At 43.3% G+C, this 14451-nt stretch overlaps 1 long non-coding RNA gene and 1 other non-coding gene across 2 annotated transcripts in view; one reads left to right on the top strand and one right to left on the bottom strand.

Moving 5' to 3' along the window:
- Positions 1-12841, top strand: part of LOC133228934 (uncharacterized) — a 97166-nt gene extending 84325 nt beyond the window's left edge. The window contains exons 7-8 of the long non-coding RNA XR_009730418.1: positions 10828-10985; positions 12581-12841. This is a non-coding gene — a long non-coding RNA (uncharacterized LOC133228934). The remainder of the gene's footprint in view (positions 1-10827; positions 10986-12580) is intronic.
- Positions 1101-1173, bottom strand: TRNAG-CCC (transfer RNA glycine (anticodon CCC)). Its single transcript has one exon. It is a non-coding gene; the product is annotated as a tRNA-Gly (tRNA).
- Positions 12842-14451: the final 1610 nt, after the last annotated feature.

The following is a 14451-nucleotide window of genomic DNA, read 5'->3' on the forward strand; positions in this document are numbered from 1 at the left end:
CAAAAAGTAGAAACGGCCGAGTGTCTGTCCATGGATGAATGGATAAATGAAGTGTGGTGTAGCCATACACCAATGGAATATTCTTCAGCCACGAGAAAGGAAGTGTTGATACATGGCACAACATAGTGAAACTTAAGATCATTCTGGCAAGGCAAAGAAGCCAGATTGGAAAGGTGACATATCATATGATTCCCTTTATATGAAATGTCTAAAGTAGACAAATCCACAGAGATGAGTGGTTGCCAGAAGCTGGGAAGAGCGGGGAATAGGAAATGACTGCTAATGAGTATTGGAGTCTTTGGGGGGCAAAGGAGCAGTTCTGGAATTAGATAGTGGTGACAGTTGCATAACATAGCGAATATACTAAAAACCACTGCCTGCAATGCAGGAGGTGCAGGCAGATGCGAGTGCTGTCCCCGGGTCGGGAAGAACTCCTGGAGGAGAGCATGGCAACCCCCTCCAGTATTCTTGCCTGGAGAATCCCGTGGACAGAGGAGCCTGGCGGGCTACAGTCCATGGGGTCGCTAAGAGTCGGACACGACTGAAGCGACTGAGCACACACTCACTGGTTCATTCACTTTAAAAAGGGTGAACTTGGCTGCCAGACTTGCCCTCTGTGATGGCCCATACTCTGTCCGTGGAGTGTGTTTCTCTCTAAATAAATTCACTTCTTACTTATCAAAAAAAAGTATGAACTTTATGTTATTCAAATTATATCTTAATTTAAACACACATAAATAAAAGAAATGCCAAACTATGTCACTGGAACTCCATGAAAATGGAGCTTCCTAGAAGTAACCTACTTATGGGTAATGCTGATCTGTTAAGTGGAAAAAAATTTGTCTTTCAGAGGCTACACTTTAATTTCTACCTAGTGTTTTATTAAAACTACTGGGGAAATGTCATAGCCAAAAATAAAAAAGGAGGGGAGATGTGATAGCCCCCCAAAAAAAACCCAATCCAGATACCTACATGCCTATAACCTGCCACTTAAACCACAACTTCTTTCTTTCCTGTTTCTTTCTTCCCTTCCTTCCTTTCTCTGTGCTGAGTCTTAGTTGCAGCATGCAGGATCTTCAGTTGCAGCATATGGGATCTAGTTCCCTGACCAGGGATTGAACCTGGGCCCCCTATGTTGGGAACGTGGAGTCTTAGCCACTGGACCATCAGGGAAGTCCAACAATTTCTGATTCATGAGATATAAAGCAGTCACTCAGTTTCTAGCATCTGAGTTTCCTGGGGAACCCAGTTTCTCAATAGGAGTGTTATGAGAACAGTTTGCCAGGACACCTACAAGCAAAGATTGGGTTCACAAACAGGCTGCATTTGCATTACCAATGGGTGTCCTGAGATGCACAGAGCCTGCTGGATATACACTTTAAAACACCATCTCTAGATCTATCTTTAGTTCCTGCCTCCCAGCTTATTACACTCATGAAAATAAGTGCATCCACATGATAAGGGCAGTTTTGCCCTTAGAAAACACACAATTCCAGTGTGTTGATGGATTTCTAAATGGTGATCCACGGGAACCCTCATTGATATAGGTGTTCCAAGTCCCGTTCTTTCATTTAACAAACATTGGCTGGGCATCTGCTATGTGCAGGCAATATTTTAAGTTCTGGGTTCAAGAAAGAAGGGACCAGAGAGTCCTGTGCCTCTGTTTCTGGTCACAGAGTCAGTTTATAAACCCACTGCATATCTTTGTGCTGCTCGACAGAACAATAATCAAATGCCTTCAATGTGCCCTGCACGATGCTAGAAGCAGGTAAAAGAGGCCCTGGTCCAAAAAGTTCACAGAAGGGAAAAATGGTCAATAAAGGAAAATGTTAAACCTTGCTAGTGTTTATTTATTTATGTGCTGCTGTGTTCCAAAAAAAGATTTAAGGCAGCTTACAAGGATACATAAAACACAGCCAGATTGCATAAATTGTAAGTGGGAGAGAAGGGAGAGAAAGAAAAAAAAAGAACGAGGACTGGCAATGGGGCCAGAAATGAGACTATGTGATAACTTCCTCTATGCCTGACGCTGTGTAGTAGATGCTGCTGGGGTCCTGCCCAGAGTTCCTCAGTCCTAATCTCTGTACACAAAAAGATGCTCATCGCTACACCTGCGACTCTCTGAATGAGGGCTTTGTTCTGGCTGTGGAAGGACACCTGGCCAGCAAGCAGGATGGCCCAGAAGTCGCAAGGCTTTTCTGTCTGTAGAAACGGCCCCACCAGTTGGTAGATGAATATCCCAGCTTCCTCTCCTTCCATGGAGATAACACGGGACTTGTTCTCTGCAGCCTGCCAGTGCCCCCTGCCCCCAAGGATGCTGAGCTCCAGTTGCCCACAGCAATAACTCACTTGCCACATGTCCCTTATTGGCCCTCTTCCTTTCTGTGTCTCCCTTTCTATCCTCCCTACTGTGCTTCCTGGAATCATCTCCAGAATAAACTACCTGCCCTTGAATCCTTGTCTCAGAATGAGCTTCGTGGGGAACCCAACCCAATATAGCTCACCATACCCTCATTTGCTATTTATTGAACCTGTATCCCCTGCATCGGAAGGTGGATTCTTAACCACTGGACCCACCGGGGAAGTCCCTATGCCTTGTTTTGAGTTTGAATTATTTGACTGATCTTGTCTTTCCTTCTGGGCTTCCCAGGTGGCTCAGTGGGTAAAGAATCTGCCTGAAATGAGAGAGACCTGGGTTTGATCCCCGGGTTGGAAAGATCCCCTGGAGGAGGGCATGGCAATCCACTCCAGTATCCTTGCCTGGAGAATCTTCATGGACAGAGGAGCCTGGGGGGTTACAGTCCATGGGATTGAAAAGAGTTGGACACAACTTTTGATGAATTATCTCCTAGTAGCGGGGGGCAGGGGAGGTGGTCCTTGGGCCCTTGGTGCAAACAGTATACATTCAAGGTGTCTTGGTATACAGCAGTATTAACTAAAATACTACTGAATACTGGAGGACATCTACCCGAACCGATCAGTTCTTCTTTCTGGCAATTATAGAACAGGGTCAGCTGTCCACTGATGCTACCGCTGGATCATCTGTATGAAAAAGAAAAAAAAGCATCTGTTACACCAAGGCTCCCCATTACCCATAAAATAAAATGTAGGTTTCTTTACATGACCTACTGGCTCCTGCTTGCCAGTCCTGTCTCCTGTTCTTTTCCCTTTTGCTCACCACATCCTCATCATATGACTTCCTTTCTGTTTCTCAAACACACCAAACTCTTTTCCAACTTTTGCTTTGCAGAGTGTGTCTTCTGCCTGGACTGCTCTTCCCATGGCTATTTGTGTGGCTGATTCCTTTTTCTTCAAATGTTAATTGTCATCTCAGAGAGATTGCCCAGTTACCTAAATTAGACACATAGTGTACACACACACACACACACACACACACACACACACACACTCCCGCCATTTGATAAAGTTGCTCTTTATTAAGTCATTATATTGATACATTGATATTCATTTTTTCCCACAGAACATGTCAGCATTTGGTGCTTATCTTATCTTATTCATTGGTTTCTGTCTCTTTTCACTGGGATGTAAGCTTGATTCAAGGACAGGCACCTGGTTTGGTCTTTACTCCTAAACATGCAGCAGCCAACAAAGTACACGTAGTGTCCACTCAATATGTTGATGAATGAACATACATAGACAAGTGCTTATTTTCTGTTCTCAACGGCAGAAAAGTGCACACTTTCAGTTCATTCAAAACTGAGAGTGTAGATCGATATGTATGTCTTAAAAAAGCAAGAAGGTCAGAAAGCATCCCTTATTTTTCCTCACTTAAAATATTTTAGTGATTGTATCATAAGACATTTCCCAATGATTCTGCCTTCATATGAGCATCAGTAATTGGCAGGAGAGGAGGAAACCTTCATAGAATTCCCACAGCTTAACTGGTAACCAATTCTGGTCCAGGCTAAAGTCTAAGGAAAGGTCAATAAAATTGCAAACATTGTTTCCAACCTACTTTTTCACAGGATAGCAAAATTATATATAAAAGTTCACGGTGGGGGACTTGCCTGAAGGTTCAGTGGTTGGGACTCCATGCTTCCACTGCAGGGGGCACAGGTTTGATCCCTGGTTGGGGAGCCAGGATCCGTCATGCTGCTTGAGGAGTGGCAAAAAAAAAAAAAAAAATGTTCACAGTAGGTAGTTAAAAAGTTTTCTGAATTAGTATCTAGCTTGAGTTAAATCTTTTGATAGACCAATATTGTCCAGTAGAAATGTCAGTCACATGCGTTATTTTTTTCCCCACGTGCATAATTTTCAATTTTCTAGTAGCCAAAATGAAAAGAATAACAAAAGCTGAAATTAACTTTAGCAATACATTGTATTAAACTTAATATTTCTAAATAGTATTATTTCATTATTAATCAATATATTTTTTTAAAAGATAAATAAGATCTTTTACATTTTTTCTTATTTTGTAGCGTACCTCAATTGAGATGATACATTTGTTGTTTTTTTTTTTTTTTGTCATACTCTATGGTTTCTTCATATGGGATCTTCATTCCCTGACCAGGGACTGAACCTGGGCCCCAGCAATCAAAGCACAGAGTCCTAACTGCTGAACCACCAAGAAATTCCCGAGATGATAAGTTTGAATTGGAAATTATTGTTCTGTATTTATTTTATTTTTTTAAACATTTTTTATATGGACCATTTTTAAAGTCTTTACTGAGTTTGTTACAATACTACTTCTGTTGTTTATGTTCTGGTTTTTTGGCTATGAGGTCTGTGGGATCTCCACTCCCCCACCAGAGATCAGACCTGCACCCCAGCTTTGGAAGGTGAAGTCTTAACCACTGAACTGTCAGTAAAGCCTCTACTCCTCTGTGGTTAGATTTCAAAAATGTAGAGTTGAAAAAGTAGATTCATAGACCCAAGGAATTCCAAACATATTTAAAAGTTTTTCCAATAGTGGAGTTAAGTATCAATTTGACTTGATACTTGACTCCAGTATCAAGGGGGAGGGGAGAGTGAGGAGTACTTAAAGGATAGGAGGTCTTTGGTGGGGGTGATGAAATGTTCTGAAACTTGATGGAGGTGGCTGCACAACAGTATGTGCTGTGCTAAGTCACTTCAGTGTGTCCAACTCTGCGACCCCATGGGCTTCAGCCTACCAGGCTCCTCTGTCCATGGGATTCTCCAGGCAAGAACACTGGAGTGGGTTGCCGTAGGCTCCTCCAAGGGCTCTTCCCAACCCAGGGATCGAACCCGCAGCTCTTATGTCTAACCTGCATTAGCAGGCGGGTTCTTTACCACTAGGGCCACCTGGGAAGCCATGGCGTTGTTCATTTATAAATGTTTAATTTTTTGTTGTGTGACTTTGACCTCGATTTAAAAATTTGAAATGAATACAATTTAATTAAAATTATGACATCAGTTCCACCATCCCACTAGCCCCAATCCAAGTACTCAACAGCACTGGACTATGACGTCACTCAACATGGGGCCAAACCACTCCCACGCAGAGGCCGGGGCTCTTTAAATCATTTATTTCTCTTTTTACAGGACACAGCTTCCCAGCACTTCCTGAAAGTTTTCAAGGTGAAGTGCCCTAGTTTTATTTAAGCACCACCTGGCAGCCGCTGAAGTGTCACGTTTCCATTTCACGAGAGCCAGCCACAAATCTGATTGCTCCTGTTCCACATGATTAGCACGTTTTGGGGTGACATTGTTAGGTCGGTCACACTTTTGAGCATGTTGTGATTCTTTAATAGTTTTTCTGAAGGGCACCAGGCATCCAGAAGCCTGTGGCCTGTGCTTCAAAAGACATTACAAGTCGTTCTAGTGGTTTGCAGAAGCTTTCCTCTCCAGGGAGCCGAGGAGAGCAGAGAAGGGAGGTCAGGGAGAGGAGGTGCTGCACTGTGACACCCATGAAGACAGCAGTTTAAATGAGGAGGGATATACATGTTTTAATGCCATTCACAAAAATAAATAAATAAATAAAATAAATGAGGAGGGGCACAAAACCCCGAGAAACTCCGAGGAGGACTCACAGGACTCTGAAGGCTCTGATCAGCTCACCCGGTCCATCCCAAATGAATACCAGAAATTTGTTCTTTTCTCTCAACTCCCCAGAGATAAAGATCCACAACCACTCTTGTTTTCTGATTGAACTATATCGTACCTCTCAGGTATCAAGAAGTATTCCTCTAAGTCTTTCTTACCCAAAACGCTCCTATTAATTTCTCTTTTTTTCTCTTGTAAACCTCCCAGCTAAGACCGGGAGGCTGTTCCCTGAACATCAGGACCCTTTACCTGGAAATATCTCCTTAGGATTTTCTCACTTTTGATGCTTCTGTATCCCGATATGATTATTCAGTTTGTAGACTTGACTGTTTATTCTCTTTCCATTTTTCTTGCTCCCCACTGCCTTTTTTGTTCTTCTCCTTTATCAGATTGGAGAGAAAAGTGATTAAAGTTTCCACTGGTCAGTTTTTCCTTGGCCAGTCCTGTAGAGGAAATGTATTCAAATTCTACTTTACTAATATTGAAGTGATAGCTGTCACCACATATCTATGCCTCTTATTTATTTATAACACAGACAGTGGGTAGTTTCTTTGAATAGCAACAACAACAGCAAAATATAAATCATGGTGACATATTCAATCCTGTTGCTGACAAAAGTGATATCTTTTATAGACGCCTCAGGAGAAATGACATCCTCCCAAAGAATTGCTGTCTTTTTACCTCTTTTAAGATTAAATTTGGCTGTATGCAATGTCTCACTTTTAAAAAACTTTTTTTGGCCACACTGTGCCCCAGGCGGGATCTTAGTTCCCTGACCAGAGATTGAACCTGCGCCCCTGCATTGGAAGCACAGTCTTCCAATGTCCCACTGCACAGCAGGGAAGTCCCTTGCTTGTAAAATTTTGATGGCAATTAAAAGAAGCGTCCTGTGGTTAGTGTAAACCAAAGAAGAAAAACTGGATAAGAGAGAAGAGGAAGTTAATGAAAGGATGTTGGAGGTATTTTGTGGCATCAAAGGAAAAGCTGAACTATTAAAATTTATCAAAGGAGGAATCCAGGGGTGAGTCTTGAGAATTCGACAGCAGCTCATGAACTTGTCCTCCAGAGCCCTGCGTGAAGGAGCACACCATTTGGTTCCACCACTTGGTCTCCTTCTGCTTCCTTCCTTTCTATTTCTGAGTTCAGATTCCTGAGAGAGAGCCCAGGGTGGGTCAGGTGAGTTTTAAGAGACTTGGTGCAAGTGAAAGATGAAACTAACATTTAAGAGGGGTGACATTTGATTTGCTCAAATGATATAAAACATGTAAGGTGAATTGTGTTTGCTGAAGATGGCTACGACTGTATCTGCCACACACTCTTTGGCAATGCAACCTTGTCACTCCCTCATCAGGAGATGTTCTAATCCCTCCCCTTGAACCTGAGTTGCCTTAATGGCTTGTAACCGATGCAAGAAGACCGCACCACTGACAAAGTGACAGCAGCCCTTGTGCCCTACTGTTAGCGCTGACGGACAGCATGCGGGACACACGGCCAGCTTTGAATTGCAGATACCCAGTGAATAATTTTCAGATAAACACTGAGTATGTCCAAATGGGACACACTTACACCAAAACAGTTGTTTATCAGAAATTCAAAGTTAACTAGGATTCAGTTCAGTTCAGTTCAGTTGCTCAATCGTGTCCGACTCTTTGCGACCCCATGAATCACAGCACATCAGGCCTCCCTGTCCATCACCAACTCCCGGAGTCCACCCAAACCCATGTCCATTGTGTGGGTGATGGCATCCAACCATCTCATCCTCTGTCGTCCCCTTCTCCTGCCTTCAATCTTTCCCAGCATCAGGGTCTTTTTAAATGAGTCAGCTCTCAGAATCAGGTGTCCAAAGTACTGGAGTTTCAGCTTCAGCATCAGTCCTTCCAATGAACACCCAGGACTGATCTCCTTTAGGATGGACTGGTTGGATCTTCTTGCAGTCCAAGGGACTCTCAAGAGTCTTCAACTGGGATTATTATACTCTAATTCTGGCAATCTTATCCAGTTTCTATTCTCCCTTTCTTCCTTTTAGTACTAGTCCCCACCCCCAAATCCAGGGGTTTTAGCCCAGCTAGAGATGGTTTCTTTGCCTCCCTTGCACTGGAAGTGGTCAGGTGACTGATTCTTGTCAGCAGAACGACTGGAAGTGAAGTAGGCTGCTTCAGCGGCTTGCCCACTCAGTTCCTCCCCTTCCTTCCTTCCCACAGGGTCAAAAGCTGATGCTGTGCTGGAGAGCCAGCTTGCACCATGTAGATAAAGTCAGTACCCACCCGGTACGGCAGGGCAACAACAAAGAAGGAACCTGGGTCCCCTTTCAGCTTCCTGGAGCAGACGCCTAATCTTGGACCAACTCCTACCTATGGGCAAGAGTGTGAGAAAGAAGGGAATGTCTAACTTGATTAGCCCTCTCTATTTTGAGGTCTGTTTGTTTGCTTTAATGTTTATTTACATTTATTTATTTGGCTGCACCGGGTCTTAGTTGCAGCACTTGGGATCTCTAGTTGCGGCTATGCAAAGTCTTAGTTGCGGCATGTGGGATCTAGTTCTCTGACCAGGGATCAAACCCTGGCCCCCTGCATTGGGAGCATGGAGTCTTAACCACTGGACCACCAGGGAGGTCCCAGGGTCTGTTTGTTATGGTAACTTATTCATGAAATAATAGAGCTGGGATCACTGCACTGGATCTGAAGGGCCTTACAGTTTCTGCCTACAATCTAGGCATTCAGAAACCCAACAAGATCCAGTTTCCATACATGCAGGGAAGCTGAATTGTGTGCTTTTATCTGGGTTCTCATGAGGCGGCCTTTTGAGTTTTCTGCCTTCCCCATTTCCATTTATATGCTTGTGGTAATAGGAGACCATCTGTTTCTTGACACCAAAAGCCCCTAAAAAATTCTCCCCTTTACTCCTGCACTTTTCACTTGTATGTGTCCTTTCTGTCTTGCCTGCTGAAAGTGAGTTCTGTGAGGACCAGAATCACTCTCTCTCCAGTGCTATTTCTTCAGCAGCTTGTGGGGTTCCCGACACACAGCAGGTGCTCTATAGAGGATGGGTGGAAGAAAAACTACACTGTAGCTTATAGGAAGGAAAGCTTTATGAAATTTCTACCCTTAAGTTCTGAATTCCTTCAGCCTTAACCACCTCTGTGTCACTGTGACATTTGAGTAGGCCACATTCCCTGTTTTTCTCCAGTTGTGGAGGAATGCTTCAATGGAAGTGTTAAGTTAGGAAAATGTGCCTTTAGGATCTTCCTTTTTGGTGTTTTCTACAGTCTTACAAGAGCCTCCCAGGGGGATTCGTGGTAAAGAACCCACCTACCAATGCAAGAGACACAAGAGATGTGGGTTCGAACCCTGCATCAGGAAGATCCCCTGGAGAAGGAAATGGCAACCCACTCCAGTATTCTTGCCTGGAGAATCCCATGGACAGAGGAGCCTGGTGGGCTACAGTCCAGTGGGGTCCCAGAGAGTCGGATGTGACTTAGTGACTCAACAATAAGAACAATCTTACTGCCTTCCTCCTGAGCACCTAGAGGCCTGATATTATGGACCTTCCCTTAATCAAAGATTCCTTTCCTGGGTTCTACTTACTTAGCCAGGTTCCTCTAGAAAACAGAAACTGAGACAAGAATTAAAGTGCTTTATTTAGGAGGTAAAAGCCTACAGGAGGTGACGATTTGGAAAAAAAGAGAAAAGAAGTGAGGAAAGATGCAAAGCAAACATGATGCAATTCCATGCTGGCTTAGTGATCCCATGATGAGTCGTATATGCCATCCAGTAATTTCTGGTTTTTCCACCAAAGGGAAAGAAACCATCTGTAAGGGAAATTTCCCACTTGCTGCTTGAACTGTTTCACCTTTTGTTATCCTAACCACCAAGGTTAGTTAATCACAAACAGGACTTTGAGACATAGCCTCTGTGATGAAAGAAAATAAGGTTACGAGGCAGGGAGGGGGCCAGCTCGTTACCATGCTGAAGCGGGTGAGCGTGTCTTTGTAAAGATGAGGGGAAAGCAGGGGCCGACCACGGAGAGGTAGACACTGGGAGGGGAGGTTGAGTGGAGTTTAAAAAAATTTGGCCAAGAATCTAACAGTACATCATTTTGTTTGCCTGTGTGTTTTAGGCTAAATGATACCTGAGATTTCAAACAGCAAGCATGAAAAGTGCATTCTTTATGAACTTTTAAAAATAACTCAGGCTTCTTGGCTAAGACCTATAAATTTGGACGAACACATACATTCAGAGTTTATTTCCTCTATTTTTATTAAAGTTAAATCCAATTGGTATGACTCAAGCCGAAATTTAAAAGTGGCATCAGGTGTCTTTTAGCTTTTCTTCACCCCCCCCAGGTAGCCAGCTGAAACGAGAAAGTGATAAAAGTAAACTTAAAAAACCAGAACTCATTTTCTTAACGAATTTCTCAGCTCTGCAACTCACCCACACAGAGCTGTGTGCAAGTGGTAATTGATACTGAATACATTAATGGCTTCCTAAAATAAGCAGAACTGAGCCACAGAAGTTGGGAAGGAGGCTTAAAATAAATAAATAAGATAAATAACAGAAAGCCCTCCCTGCCACAAAGACTCACTTTTAATCATCACTTGAAATAATACCAGATAATTATGCCGGACATTCCCAAGAATGCCCTCTGCAAAGAACAGTCAGCCTCAAAAGTTAGCCCTCTCCAATTCGTTGAGAACCTGAGCAGAATAAAAAGGCGGAGCAAGGCTCTATTTGCTTGTTTTGTGTTGTTTCCACCTAAGTTGGGACTTTCATCTTCTGCCATTGAACATTTTTGCTTGTTTCTCAGGTCTTCAGACTTGGAATGAGACTTACACCAGCAGCCCCATCCCACCCCCAACCCCCTTTCTTGAGCTTTTGACCTTCGACTCAATGGCACCGCCAGCTTTCCTGCTTCTCCAAAAGGCATATAGACAGATTGTGGGATTTCTCAACCACCATAATCATGTGAGCCACTTGCTATAATGTTTCTCCCTCTCTCTCTCTCTCTCTCTCTCTCTCTCTCTCTATATATATATATATACACACACACACCTTATTGGTTCTATTTTCCTGGAGAACCTTGACTGATAACAACCAACCTTCAGTAAAATAACACAGGGTATGTTATTAATATGACCTATCTCTGGTTAAATACTTCTCTTCACTCGCATTTTCTTTGTAAGTCCTATTTACCAGTTGTTTAACCATGTTTTGTGATTCTCTGAACCATCCGCTAGTTTTAGCATCGAATGCTGGCTCATGATTAGAAAGTAGCAAAGTGAATGGTGACTAGTCCCTCTCTTTGCTTGAGGTCCCCTGGACCAAGCCTAGTTTGCTCCAAAGGAAACAATGTCCTAGGCTCAGATGAGCTCCATTTCATGTTATTCTTCTGTACCTGCCCCAAACTACCTTATAGTTAATGTGCAGCAGCTCACCCACACCTGAAAACCCCTAATTTAGTGCAAGAATTTCCCTAGTCTCACCCAAAGTCCTATAAATCTCATAAAACCCCTTGAATTCACACAAGAGCAGAAGTTTTCTTGCTGTAATGGCCCAGAATTCTTTAAAAGGACGGGGGAGAAAATTGTAGACTTGAGAGGTGGCACCAAACAGGCCTCATATGACCCAAAGTTTTCTTTTTTCCCTATTGGCCAATTTCAGTCAAGTAAATTCTACAATTTGAGAGCATTCCTTTGGATGTTAAAACATTGACATTATCAGTTGTGACTTCACTGGCATCAGTCAAGTTCTTATATTGGCTATAGTGACCAGTCCTTATGAACATGCAAGTTGGGTTATGTGACGGCCAGAGCGTGGGGTACTGCCTGTGGGGGTGCTGGCTTTGTCTTGCCAGAGCACAAAATCCTGGGAGTGTGGGATACGAGGAAACAGAGGGGAGGGGCACCAAAGGAAGAGGTAAGAATAGACAATTCAAATAAATCCTTCACAAGTTGGCTTGTGCTTTGAGAATAAGAGTTATGCAGATTCCAACAGAAAAGAAGCAAATGTGCTCTATGAGGTCAGATTTTGTCTACCAAGAAAACTCATACAGTATTAACACCTTGGAGAATTTCCCATCAATAACAAGATCAACATTTGATCAACAACTCCATAATGTAAGCACTATTTTTTTTTTAATTGAAGTATAGTTGATTTACAGTATTGTGTTAATTTCTGCTATACAACAAAGTGATTCAGTTTACCACAGGATACTGAATATAATTCCCTGTGCTATGCAGTAGGACCTTGCTGTTTATCCATTTCATATATAGTGGCTTGCATCTGCTAATCCCAAACTCCCAAGCCATCCCTCTCCCACTGCCTCTCCCCACTGACAACCATAGGTCTGTTCTCTATGTCAGAGTCTGTTTCTGTTTTATAGATAGGTTCATTTGTGTTATATTTTAGATTCCACATATAAATGATATCATATGGTATCTTTCTCTGACTGACTTCACTTAGTATGATAACCTCTAGATCCATCTATGTTGTTGCAAATGGCATTGTTTCCTTTTTATGGCTGAGTAATACAGTCTTAACATACTTGTTTTTTTTTTAAGATCTGCAAGAAACATATGTACCAGCTGAATGCCGCTGAAGAAAATCGTTATAGGATTAGCAGTTTTCTGACCCACTTACTAAAAAAAAGCCGAATCGCTCAATTGAGACCCCAGGGAAATGCAGATTTATACCTTTGACGTATTACTTGGTTTTTCTTCAATTAACTTAAATTCTGTAACCAGTTTTTGAGTCCTTGCCATCTTCTTTTCTTTTAATTGGGTGATTTTATATGCCTTATTGAATATAAGCCTTTGCAAATTCTTGGTTTTTCTAAGTGCAAATGTATAATGAAACCTGCATACGGCTTTCTTCTATGCAATTATTTTCTAAACCCATCAGGAGGACTGCTTCTCTCCCTAATCCTTTCCTTTACTAGATTGGGGCTGGATGGGTGGAGTGGGCAGTTGAGAAGAAAAGTCCAGTGCTCTTTGCTTCCAGATGGGAACTGGGGGAGATGGGGAAGAGGGTCTCTCCACCTGTGGCCATAGTGGTGCAGTAGATGAGAGGCGCTTCCATTCCCACAGGCATGGAGCCATGATCAGCTGTTTCCTGTCTCCTGGCCTTGACTAACGCTTTTCCAACCACAAGGAACAAGCCTTTTCCTCCTGTCAAGTACTCTAGCCCTTCTCTTCCATCCAGTGTAGCTTTCTTTAAGAAGGTTTCTTTCAGTTGAGGAATCTCTCTTTATTTTCAAGCCCACTGATACAATTCCTGACCAACATCTCCACAACTCACTCTTACAACTGCTGTGTTTATGCTGATTCATGCTTGTCTTATTTCCCTGTACAGGCCAGATGTCCTCGGCCACAAACAAATCCAAGGGCCTGATTGTGGAATTCTCTTTTTTCTGGCTTTCTTGTTTCTGGCAATAGCACCATCATTCTATTGCCCCAGTTAGTAACCTCAGAGGCATTTCTGCACCCTCCTTTTTCCTCACTCGCACTCCCTAATCTCCAGTCAGTCTCCAAATCCTAGCAGTTCTTTTTTGTTATTATTTTTTAAACTTTATTTATTTTTGGCTGTGTTGGGTTTCTGCTGCCGTGTGGGCTTTTCTCTAGTTGCGGCAACCACGGGTTACTCTCTAGCTGCAGTGCGCAGGCTTCTCATTGTGGGGCTTCTCTCGTTACGGAGCACGGGCTCTAGGGCCCAGGCTCAATAGTAGTGGCACATGGGCTTAGTTGCTCTGCAGCATGTAGGGTCTTTCCTCACCAGGGGTCGAACCCGTGTCTCCTGCGTTGGCAGGTGGATTCTTTACCACTGAACCACCAGGGAAGTCCCCCTAGCAGTTCTTTTTTTTATAACCTCTCTGACTTCTTTTCTGTATTTCCCTATTTCTTTCATCCCTGTCATCTAGACTCTTCCAGCTGCATCTTAACTGCTCTCACTGGTTCCCAGCTCCCACCACGAGCTCGTCCTTAATACTAGCGCCAGGTGGGTCTTCCTGAGCTACAGCTTTATTCAGGACACTTCACAATTTTAAAATCACCAGTAGCCCCCTGTTGTCTTGGGGTTAGCATTCAAGGCTGCTGCTGCTGCTAAATCGCCTCAGTCGTGTCTGACTCTGTGCAACCCCATAGACGGCAGCCCATCAGGCTCCCCCGTCCCTGGGATTCTCCAGGCAAGAACACTGGAGTGGGTTGCCATTTCCTTCTCCAATGCAGGAAAGTGAAAAGTGAAAGTGAAGTCTCTCAGTCGTGTCCGACTCTTAGCGACCCCACGGCCTGCAGCCTACCAGGCTCCTCCGTCCATGAGATTTTCCAGGCAAGAGTACTGGAGTGGGTTACCATTGCCTTCTCCAAGCATTCAAGGCTACATAGGTGGAAAGACCACAGGTTTTATAAGCAATCTGAACTCTGCTCACATACCAACT

The sequence above is a fragment of the Bos javanicus genome, chromosome 17, assembly GCF_032452875.1.
Source record: "Bos javanicus breed banteng chromosome 17, ARS-OSU_banteng_1.0, whole genome shotgun sequence".
Lineage (NCBI taxonomy): Eukaryota > Metazoa > Chordata > Mammalia > Artiodactyla > Bovidae > Bos > Bos javanicus.